Source organism: Scylla paramamosain, unplaced genomic scaffold, assembly GCF_035594125.1.
Source record: "Scylla paramamosain isolate STU-SP2022 unplaced genomic scaffold, ASM3559412v1 Contig9, whole genome shotgun sequence".
Classification (NCBI taxonomy): Eukaryota; Metazoa; Arthropoda; class Malacostraca; order Decapoda; family Portunidae; genus Scylla; species Scylla paramamosain.
In genome coordinates this window covers 797,501-810,403 of record NW_026973674.1, presented here as the reverse complement: position 1 = coordinate 810,403, position 12,903 = coordinate 797,501, and positions in this window count along the sequence as shown.

Here is a 12,903-nt window from a genome sequence, read left to right as displayed (position 1 = left end):
TAAGCGAGTCACCCCTGCTTGACAGAGGAGAGAACGTGTAGGGAGGGTGTCGGCTGCTACTTGGCACCACTGCGCATGCGCAGACCGGAGTCTGGCTGCACAGGAGGGGTTTATGCTGGGCTTCTTCAATTTAACGTAACCATTCTGGCTAAGTCCAAAAACATGCTTCCACTCCTCACTCTTCTATAGATATAATGACCTCTCTTGTACCTTCTGGGATGTTTCCAGTGTTGTGGTGTCAGTAGTACAGGCTTTGCAGAGGTAGAAATGCAGGAGCTATCCATCTGTCTGTTTACCTGGTCCACACACACACATACACACACTGAAGGTCTGGTAGAGCAGTTGTTAGCACGCCTGTTTCACAATCGGGAGGGCCTGGGTTCGAATCCCGGGTCAGGTCAGAAGTTTTATGGCGGACTTGTTTACAGTGTAGCCCCTGTTCACCTAGCAGTGATTAGGTACCTGGTGTAAGTCGGAAGATTTGACGCGCTGCTAGGTAGGAGAAACAAACTCGGAAAAGAAAAAAATACACACGGGATGGTCAGGGCCTAGCTAGTAGGTTGACCGACGCCATCTGGCAGCCACTGCATCGAATTATAAGATACTTCCTTAGGCTTAAATGTATACTTAAAATATTGTATGTATGTTAGTATTTAATATAAGTACATAACATGAGGATTTTCAGTTGTAAAACTTCAAGAATATTATTACCGAATATTATTATTACTATTTTACACACACACACACACACACACACACACACACACACAACGAAGCTAGCCATGGGAAGTGTATTCATTAGTGATCAATTCGCTGTCACTTAGTAGTCTTGAGGGTGTGATGTAAGGCAGTGCTTGTGATGGAAATTAAACACGTAGACTCGTTGTCTTGGCTAGCCATCATGTGTGTGTGTGTGTGTGTGTGTGTGTGTGTGTGTGTGTGTGTGTGTGTGTGTGTGTGTGTGTGTGTGTGTGTGTGTGTGTGTGAAATAGAAAAGAATCTCAATATTTGATTAGTAAAATCATGTAAAGAATAGATACGCGCTTGTATAATGGTACATATAGTCCAGTGTATTTATTACAGAAAAATAGCATAGTGTGGGAAACCACACGATGATAAATAATGAGAATAACTGAACGAGGCAAGAGAATGAATGTGAGCGACAGAACAATATATAAAACTTTTCCTGTGAAATTATTGAAATAACTTTTCTGTCGTGTGATGTTTTTAGGCCTCATTGCAATTGCAGATTGTGTAAAAATTCAGGCTTTAAAATGTTGGTTTTCAATTCATAAATTATTTTCAATAACAGAATCAAGCATTATTTTACTCCAAATGATTTCTCTCTCTCTCTCTCTCTCTCTCTCTCTCTCTCTCTCTCTCTCTCTCTCTCTCTCTCTCTCTCTCTCTCTCTCTCTCTCTCTCTCTCTCTCAACGCTGAGGTAACAAAGGAAGCGCAAAGGTGTGACGTTTTTGGCATCAATGATAAAACGCGGCATGAAATGCAGCCAGAGAGAGCATTGCAGCAAACAACAATAACGTAATTAGAAACAGATTTCATTTTATTATTTTGTTCGTTATGACAAATTCTGCCTCACTTTGAACAGATTACATGTCATGTGTAGTGTATGTAATGTATTACAGTGTGAGACTAATAATGAATATATCGTGCTGGCAATACTAGCGCTGACAATAATAATGACGTTATTTATAGGAGTACTAGTGATGATAATGACAATAATAATAATGATAATAATAATAATGATAATAATAATAGTAATGATAATAATGATGATAATAATAGTAATAACAATAATAATAATAATAATAATAATAATAATAATAATAATAATAATAATAATAATAATAGTAATAATAATAATTACAATAATATCAAACCAGTTTCATTTTTATGAATATTGCAACCATTGTACAACACAGAGTAAGAGTGAGAGAGTAATAGTAAGCAAAAAAATGAGAGAGAGAGAGAGAGAGAGAGAGAGAGAGAGAGAGAGAGAGAGAGAGAGAGAGAGAGAGAGAGAGAGAGAGTGTGTGTGTGTTTAAGTATGCACCTAATCCAGCGAAAAAGTCGTACAAATTCACGCAGCCACAGGAGCCAAACATTCACGAGTAACACAGGGATCTTATCTAACTTAGGCTGTGCTTTCCCTAGCCACCAGCCCGGTGAGCGTAAAGAAGATTCCATTAGCCAAGGGTGTGTTCGCGAAAGTGAGGTCCTCGAGGTTACCCCCTGACTTTGATAGAGGCCCACTTGAGTCACAACATTAGTCAGGGTGCTCGCTCTGAAACCTGACAATTTTGTGATGGATTGAGGTTTTACCAGAGTGACGCGTGAGTCAACCGTCCTCTAAAATGAAGAGTGCATCGCCTGATGGCGCAGGAGAGAAAACTGTACCTTTTTATTTTAATTATGAAGCAAACAATAACTAGTTTTTTTTTTAAATAATGAATACCAAAAACCCCAGGAGAGCCTGAATGAATAACATGATGCACTGAAAGTACTTAAAGAAAATTAAAGGAATAGATTAACCAGTGGCATTGCTTAGCGTGACAAGGGTAATTCTGTCATGCTCAATGCCAGCTGCATTCGTCTTGGCGACAACCGTCCAGTTTCTCCCACAGTACTGTGTAGCTGACCAGCACCTTATCCTTGAGGTCCAGGACATGTCTAGTAGAAAATACACAAGTCACAAGATGCACGCAAAAATACAGGTAACTCTGTTACTATCCAAGTGTTGAAAACACCAGCCGGAAATGTACAGTCTTGCAGGAGTAGAGGTGGCAGGCGTCCATCGTGCAGAACAAGTGGTGTTAAACATCCGTCCTGCAGGATGGCTGGAGCTTGTCCTGCTGAACAGGTGGAGCTCATGGACGTCAGCCTTGCATGACAGGTGGAGGTCGTGGATGTCTGCCTTGCATGACAGGTGGAGGTCGTGGATGTCAGCCTTGCATGACAGGTGGAGGTCGTGGATGTCTGCCTTGCATGACAGGTGGAGGTCGTGGATGTCAGCCTTGCATGACAGGTGGAGGTCGTGGATGTCTGCCTTGCATGACAGGTGGAGGTCGTGGATGTCTGCCTTGCATGACAGGTGGAGGTCGTGGATGTCAGCCTTGCATGACAGGTGGAGGTCGTGGATGTCTGCCTTGCATGACAGGTGGAGGTCGTGGATGTCTGCCTTGCATGACAGGTGGAGGTCGTGGATGTCTGCCTTGCATGACAGGTGGAGGTCGTGGATGTCAGCCTTGCATGACAGGTGGAGGTCGTGGATGTCTGCCTTGCATGACAGGTGGAGGTCGTGGATGTCAGCCTTGCATGACAGGTGGAGGTCGTGGATGTCTGCCTTGCATGACAGGTGGAGGTCGTGGATGTCTGCCTTGCATGACAGGTGGAGGTCGTGGGCGTTTGCCCTGCAGAACAGGTGGAGGTCATGATGTCTGCCCTGCAGGGCAGGTGGTGATGGCGGCAGACACCCTTCCAGCAGGACAGGTTTGGTGAGGGACACCCATTGAGCAGGACAGCTGGTGGTGGCAGACACCCTTCCAGCAGGAGAGGTGGGGTGGGGGATCCATACAGCAGGACAGGTGGTGATGGCGGACACTTGTCCAGCAGGACAAAGGGGGTGGGAAACAGCCATCCAGCAGGACAAGTAAACAAATCTTCCGGGCCTCCATCTGGTCACTTTCTTCCTCATACCCTGTCCACCGATTTTCCTTGCTCCTCTTTCGTCTCGCACTTATCAAAGCTAACCTAACCTAACCTAACCTATTCTAAAGTAACCTTTGACCTAATTTATCCTAAGCTAACCTGACCTAACCTAACCAAACCTAAACTAGTCACGCGCTAGCCCAGCCTAACGCAAAGTGCTGGCATAATCAAGCCTAACGTGACTTTACCGCTGACGTAACCTAACCTTCTCTAACGCTTTCGCCTAACCTAACATAAAGGCTAAGCTAATCAAATCTAACCTAACTCACCGGCCTAATCAAACCTAACCTGCCGCACTAGCCTAATCTGAACTAACATAACCGCTCGGCTAACCTAACCTAACCTAACCTAATCTATCCTACACGAATCACATCTGACCAGACGTCACCTAACCTGACTTAACTAGTCTAAGCTAACCTAACCTAACCTAACCTAACCTAACCTAACTAGTCTAACCTAACCTAACTTGACCTAACCTATCCTACGCTAACCTAACCTCATCAGACCTAACCTAACCTGACCTAAACTAGTTTAACGCGTTAGTCTAACCTAACTTAACGTCTAAGTCTAAGCTAACCTAACCTATCATACGCTAACCTAACCTAACCAGACCTAACATAACCTAACCTAACCTAACCTATCATACGCTAATCTAACCTAACCAGACCTAACCTAACCTAACCTAACCTAACCTAACTTAACCTAACCTAACCTAACCTAACCTAACCTAACCTGACTTAACCTGGTTTAAACCACTAACCTAACCAACCTAACCTAACATCACATAATCTATCCTAACCTAACCTAACCTGACCTAACCTATCCTACTCTAATCTAACCTGACCAGACCTAACCTAACATGACCTAAACAAGTCTAACGCACTAACCAAACTTAACCTAATCTAAACTAACCTGACCTTTACTAAACTAACCTAACCCGACAAGTGGCACGGTGGAAGGTTGGGAACAACCGCCCAGTGGCACGGTGGTGGTGGGTGGGGCACCCCCGTCCAGTGGCACGGTGGTGGTGGGTGGGGCACCCCCGTCCAGTGGCACGGTGGTGGTGGGTGGGGCACCCCCGTCCAGTGGCACGGTGGTGGTGGGTGGGGCACCCCCGTCCAGTGGCACGGTGGTGGTGGGTGGGGCACCCCCGTCCAGTGGCACGGTGGTGGTGGGTGGGGCACCCCCGTCCAGTGGCACGGTGGTGGTGGGTGGGGCACCCCCGTCCAGTGGCACGGTGGTGGTGGGTGGGGCACCCCCGTCCAGTGGTACGGGGATGGGTGGGGCACCCCCGTCCAGTGGTACGGGGATGGATGGGGCTACCCGGTCCAGTGGTACGGGGATGGGTGGGGCACCCCCGTCCAGTGGTACGGGGATGGATGGGGCTACCCGGTCCAGTGGTACGGGGATGGGTGGGGCACCCCCGTCCAGTGGTACGGGGATGGATGGGGCTACCCGGTCCAGTGGTACGGGGATGGGTGGGGCACCCCCGTCCAGTGGTACGGGGATGGGTGGGGCACCCCCGTCCAGTGGTACGGGGATGGATGGGGCTACCCGGTCCAGTGGTACGGGGATGGGTGGGGCACCCCCGTCCAGTGGTACGGGGATGGGTGGGGCACCCCCGTCCAGTGGTACGGGGATGGATGGGGCTACCCGGTCCAGTGGTACGGGGATGGGTGGGGCACGCTCCAATGTGACGTTGATGGGTGGGGCACCCCCGTCCAGTGGTACGGGGATGGGTGGGGCACCCCCGTCCAGTGGTACGGGGATGGATGGGGCTACCCGGTCCAGTGGTACGGGGATGGGTGGGGCACCCCCGTCCAGTGGTACGGGGATGGATGGGGCTACCCGGTCCAGTGGTACGGGGATGGGTGGGGCACGCTCCAATGTGACGTTGATGGGTGGGGCACCCTCCTCCAGTGGGACGCTGGTGAGTGGGGCATTCTCCAATTGGACGTTGGTGGGTGGGGCACCCTAATCCTAATTGCTCATCCTAATTGCTCTTCAGATGTTGCTAATTGCATGTCTCCCCTCCTCCCTCGACCTCGCTGCACAAAACTTTTTTCTTCCTTTAATCCCTACTCTGCCCAACTCTCTAATGCAAGAATTAACGAGTATTCTTAATCATTCATCCATTTTTCCGGTAAACTCAGGAACTCCCTGCCTGCTTCTGTATTTGCCCCTTTTCTATGACTTCAATTGTCTAAAGAGGAAAGTTTCAAGACACTGCTTCAGTTTTGTATAATCCTGTCACCACTTTCCTTTAGGGACAGACACCTCAGCTGACCCTTTTATTTTAATTTTTGTCGCCCTTGGCCAGTGAGACTCTTACATAAAAACGCAGTCTAATAAATAGCTGTGTATCCTGGAAAAGACCAAATTAACCTAGTATTCTCTCTCTCTCTTTCTCCGTAATTTTGTGCAAACAGTTAATTTTTACACAGTTCTTAAAGTGAACTAAAGATGAACATATCAGTAAAAAGGTAACATTAACTCTTTAACTGACATGACATTTATTACTTTTCTTCAGTAGCCCAGATGAATTTTACCGATACAAATATTCACCACAAACGCTACAAGAGCCACCCTGAATACTGGGTCACACAATTTTCCTGTAACTGTTATCACTGAAAATCATCAATAAAGTCACAAGACCATTACAATACGACGCTGAGACGCCACACAAGTGAACGGATCAACAAAACCCGGTTCTTGCACACACTCTCCTCTCTTGGTGGCGTTGGCCAGTCCCCGCCGTACATATACATGAGCGGCAGTAAAAGAGTATCATTAACCAGCAACAAACAATGATCCCCACAAACTCCTTCCTTCCTCCCTGCTGTCCCCCGCCACCTCTCCTGACGCTCCACTCACTCTCTACTTGCAATTCTCGGAGAAGTCATTTATTCGTGCAATTATCGGGTTGATCATTTAGGGTGACTTCTTTCCAGTTCACGTGCATCTTGTGTGTGTGTGTGTGTGTGTGTGTGTGTCCGTATATTCTCTCTCTCTCTCTCTCTCTCTCTCTCTCTCTCTCTCTCTCTCTCTCTCTCTCTCTCTCTCTCTCTCTCTCTCTCTCATTCCTTTAATTTTAATTCATGTTTTCTTTCCTCTCTCATTTCTTTCCCCATCTCCTTTCCCTTCTCCCTTTCCTTTATCTTTTTCTTTCTTTTCTTTCTTCTCTCCATCTTTATTTCATATCTTCCTCCATCAGTCTGTCTGTCTGTCTTATCTCTTTCTCTTTCCTTCAATCCCTCTCTCCCTCTCTCTCTCTTTCTGTGTCCATCCGTCAATATCTGGCGTCACTTCTCATCTCATTCTCATCAGGCGCCATATGATCTCGATGTGGCGTTGGATTAACGGTGGTATCCCCGTCTCACAACATCTTCCTCCAAGTAAAACTTAGCAGATCCAAGGTACCTCGAGACCTCCCTTAGACCTTTCCCTTGGGGCATAATTAGGGATTATATAGTAATTTATGCATAATGAAGTGCTAGTATATTCTCATTGGCATATGACACGTGAATTTCAGTCCCCCTCGACCCGTATATGAGGTAATATTTCAAGATACAAACACGACTTAAGTGTAGAAGTGAAGAAAATTAAGAAGGTGATGTTTTCCTGCAGGGTGTCACGTTTATTTGCAGCGTAAAGCATGTTCAGGTAAGCAAAACGTATGAGCGAGAATTATGTGATCAGAATAAGAATTGCATTTTGTTTATTCATAAGTGGAAGCAGAAGAACTGCGAAATATTGGGTACCTCAAGCTATACGCTCTTCACACGGAAGAAGCGGCACCACCGCGTGTTCCAACAATGTCGTCAGCTGATCAGCTGATGCCTGGTCCACCCTCTCATCAACTCGTCCTTATTTCGTTTGGACACAACGACAGGCCTCCCTTCAATGAGAGAGAGGAGAGCCACTCTCTCATTTTCACTGAAGGGTCTAACAAGGAGTGTGGAGGCCTCTATCCCTTCAAAACTCGCGCGTGTGTGCAGGGGGCGCACTTACGACTACTCCGGTACCTTAACAAAGGATTCGGCTAATCATGTGTTTACTTATGTGTTTATGCATTCAAATAATAAAAAAAAACACATAGAATTTACTATGATGTCCATGTTAATAAGGAAAGGCTTAGATTTCTGCATATAACAAATGTTAGGGACGCCGAATTCCATTAACTGAAAGCTCTAGATTGCAGTGTTACCACATAAGAGTGTTTCACGGAAGGTTTTGATCTGGCAAACCTGCAAAGTTAGGGAAACGTCGGTGACGGTACTACAGCCATCAGTCAGTCCTCCCGTAGCACACTGCCAAATGAGGTCGCCTTCCACTGACTGATTGATATTTCAAGAAGGCACTCCACGCTGTGCACTATGTTCGAGACCTCTGCCTGCCACGGCTAGCGCCACTTCGGCTGCTAGCAAACAGGGGCCTGGGGGCTCGCATTCCAGTCCTAAGGATGTTCCATATATCTATCGTACGGTCCCTCATTGACTACGTAGCCCCTATTTTAATACAGTTTAGTGCCACCCATGAAACCATGAGAATAATTTTGGGATGCCCAAGCACTGCTTGGATTACGGTCCTCAAAGCTGAACTGCACCTGCCGAGTATTATGTGTAGGATACAGGAAATTACTTGTCGTACTGTTGGTCGGATGCTATGCCTGGGCTCCGACTCTCTGAAGGGATCACTGACCCCCTGTATCGTGATCCTCGGACTCCTACAACTCCATACCTCAGGAAGGTCTTGGGGGTTCTTACAAGTGTAGGTATAGCCGAGGCCTGTATTAACGTTGTTATGTCACCGCTCCAACCCTATCCCACGTTGCTCCCAGACTGTAGGATATTTATACAATAAGGAGTGCAATATCTGTATTGATTTATTTACTTATATTCTTGTAATGTATACTATATTTTTATATTTTTGATACTCTACCCTTAACTCTTTGCCCAGGGGGTGGGTGGCAAGGTCTGTCCTCCTCCTTTGTTGTATTTCATTATTAATGCAACAATAAATGTATCAATCAATCAATCTGAGTTAATATATATATATATATATATATATATATATATATATATATATATATATATATATATATATATATATATATATATATATATATATATATATATATATATATATATATATATATATATATATATATATATATACATATATATATATATATATATATATATATATATATATATATATATATATATATATATATATATATATATATATATATATATATATATATATATATATATATATATATATATTGAGGCAAAAGTTGGTATTTTTCTTCACATGAGCATGTCTTGCATTTTGTAGTATTATGACTATTTATTTATATTTACTTATTTGCTTTGAAAGTGGTGAGTTTTTATCCGTTGTGCTGCAGCTCCTCACACTAGTTGTATGTATAGACAGGTACAGTGTACATGTATGTATGTATGTATGTATGTATGTATGTGTTTATGTACTCAAGCTAGTGTGTACTGTTTTTCCAGAGTAGCTTTAGTAACGACAACAGTACTGTTACTACTATTACTACTACAACAACAACTACTACAACTACTACTACTATTACTACTACAACTACTACTACTACTACTAGTGCTACAACAACAACAACTGCTACTTCTACTACTACTACTACTACTGCTACTACTACTACTACTACTACTACTACTACTAATAATAATAATAATAATAATAATAATAATAATACAACAACTACTACTACTACTACTACTACTACTACTACAAGTGATACTGCTACTACTACTACTACTACTACTACTACTACTACTACTGCTTCGACAAAACAACAAAAAACCTAAACACACCACAAGGAAGACTCACTTGAAGAGAAGATCAAGGACAAAAATAATATTCTGGTGAGCCATTTCGGCTCTCATACACTTCGTATATAATGGCACCTCAACCCACGGAGAGAGAGAGAGAGAGAGAGAGAGAGAGAGAGAGAGAGAGAGAGAGAGAGAGAGAGAGAGAGAGAGAGAGAGAGAGAGAGAGAGAACAACAACAACATAAAAGATAACAAGAAATAACAAACAACCTAACTCAACCATCTCTCACTTTCACTCTCCCTCTCCCTCCCATCCCCTCCCTCTCCCTCTCCCTCTCTCCCATTCCTTAACTACCTAACCACACTGGCCATCATAGCTCACATCCTGCGCTTCTTACCCCAGTGCCCTCTCTCACTCTCACTTTCTCACTCTCTCTCAGTCCCGTCTTAAACTTTACTCGTGTCGCATCTCCGCCAGTCAGTCAGTCAGTCAGTCAGCCAGTCAACCAGCCAGTAAACCAGTTAGCCAGTCAATCAGCAATCCGGTAAGTCAACCAGTCATCCAGTCAACCAGCCAGTAAACCAGTTAGCCAGTCAATCAGCAATCCGGTAAGTCAACCAGTCATCCAGTCAATAAGCCGGTGAGTCAGTCAATTGCCCAGTCAGCCAATCAGATACCAAGTCAAACAGTCAGTCAGTCAGTCAGCCAGTCGGTCAGTCAGTAAGCCGGTAAGACAGACAGTTGCCCAGTCAGCCAGTCAGATATCCAGTCAGCCAGCAAGCCAGTCAGTCAGCCATTCATCCATCCATCCATCCATTCAGCCAGCCAGCCAGCCAGCCAGCCAGTCAGTCAGTCAGTCAGTAAGCCGGTAAGACAGTCAGCTGCTCAGTCAGCCAGTTAGATATCCAATCAGCCAGCGAGCCAGTCAGTCATCCATCCATCCATCCATCCATCCATCCATTCAGCTAGCCAGCCAGTCAGTCAGTCAGTCAGTCAGTCAGCTACTCACCCTCCCATCCGCCCACTACTACTACTACTACTACTACTACTACTATTGATATATTTATCCTTGTTATTCGTATGTAGAAATAGTAGTTTTAATTGGTAGTAGTGGTAAGAGTAATAGTAGTAGTGTTAACACACACACACACACACACACACCAGTCTATCAATCAGTCTATCAATCAGTTTATCTCTCTATCTACCTATTTGTCTGTCTGTCTAGTTAATTGCCTTCTACCTATCTATCTATTTATCAATCTATCTAACCCCTAGCCCAATCAACATCCTCCTACATCCCAACGACCCTTCCCAACCTCCACAACGCCCCCCACACCTGCCACACACACCTGCAGGTTCCGTTCTGTCGGCAGATCCACACACTAGTGGGCACCAACTGGCACTGCAAGCTGAAGTGTTTGCCAGGTGCAGACCAGGTGTAGTAAGTCATGTGGTGTATTGCATCTACGTACAGCCCCCTCCTGCACCTCCACCAGCAGCTGTGTGGGCGCCTGTGGGGGAGAGAGGTAGATTAGGTGGGTGGTTGGTGTGTGGGTGAGTAGATTGTAAGTATTGTTACGTTGGGTTTAGTTACGGTAGGTTAAGTAAGGTTATGTGTAGTTAGGCTGAGTTTTGTGGACGCCTTGGGATGGGTAAAGAGATTAGAAGAGTAGATAGGGACGTTTGGTAAGGTTTGGTTAGAGATAGATGGGTAGATAAATAGGTTAGGTTAGTTTAAGTTAAGGTAGGATAGGGACAGATGGGTAGGTGGATACATCATTCAATATTCACGTGTTGTTATGTTGTAGTGTTGTGTCGTAATATTTCACAGCAAAATAATAATTGTTCTCTCTCTCTTTCTCCTTTCAGATACGCATGCACACACGCACGCACGCACGCACGCACGCACGCAAAGTGTTAGTTATTATGTGTGGAAAGAGAATTGCGTGTTCTACTACTACTTCTACTACTACTATTACTACTACTGCCGTGAAGAGTAAGTACCCTCATATTGTTGTTGTTGTTGTTGTTGTTGTTGTTGTTGTTGTTGTTGTTGTTGTTGTTGTTGTTACTATTCTTCTTCTTCTTCTTCTTCTTCTGATATAAAGGTATAAGTGTCTGTGTGTGTGTGTCTGTGTGTGTGTGTGTGTGTGTGTGTTTCGATCTTGCCACACTTAAGTAACTAACACAACCGAAAAACTACCTTGAAAATTACCTTCCATCTCAATTTTCAACCGTTTTGTGAAAACATGTCGTTGTGGAGGAGGAGGAGGAGGAGGAGAGAAAAACATGTACAAATAACACAGTAGTAGTAATAGTAGTAGTAGTAGTAGTAGTAGTAGTAGTAGTAGTAGTAGTAGTAGTAGTGGTAGTAGTAGTAGTACTAGTAGTAGTAGTAGTAGTAGTAGTAGTAGTAGTAATAGTAGTAGTAGTAGTAGCAGCATTAGTTTCGACCCCGTATACTACACTTACGTAAATAAATGCAAAACAAACAAAACGACAAATAAATCAGATGGATAGAGAGACAAATAATGACACACAAACACAAACACTGATAAACACCTAGATACACAAGGAAAATAAAACTATAGATACACACACACACACACACACACACACACACACACACACACACAAATAATCACACAGGTTAAACTCTTGCATTAGGGAGGTGAACCGAATAGAATAATGGCGAGAGAAAGTAAAAAATCTTGTACAGTGAGGTGAGATGGATAGATAGATAAATAGATAGATAGATAGACAAATAGACACACAAGTAAACTCAACAGACACGTGTAAACTCACCTGCCAGTCAGATAGATAGAAAAATAGACAGACAGACAGACAGACAGACAGACAGACAGACAGACAGATAGATAGAGAGATAGAGAGATAAATATACAGGTAAACTCAGACAGACACATGCAAACTCACCCGTCAGTCTCCACACACACACACACACACAATGAAAATCCTCGGGCTGGCGTGGTCGAACAAGTCGTCAACCTCTTGTAGCATCACGTGACCCTGGAGCTCTCACCTGCACCCCCACCCCTCCACCGCCTCGCCCCCACACCATGTACCTCATCTGGCGAAGGGGGGGGAGGGAGGGGCGTGGGTGCTGGTTCTCTCTTTGATCTGGTGAGGGGTGTGTTGGAAGTGGAGGGGGAGGGAGGGTAGGAAGCTATTGGGGGTAGCAGGAGTAGGAGGAGGAAGAAAAGGAGGAGGAGAAGGAGGGAGATAAGGAGAGGGGGGCTGCACAACACCTCCACTACTTTTCAAAGGCTTTACTTGAAGTTACAAGCGGCTTTTTGAAAGTGTTTTCACAGTTGTAGTGACAGATGAACTGGGTTTGTA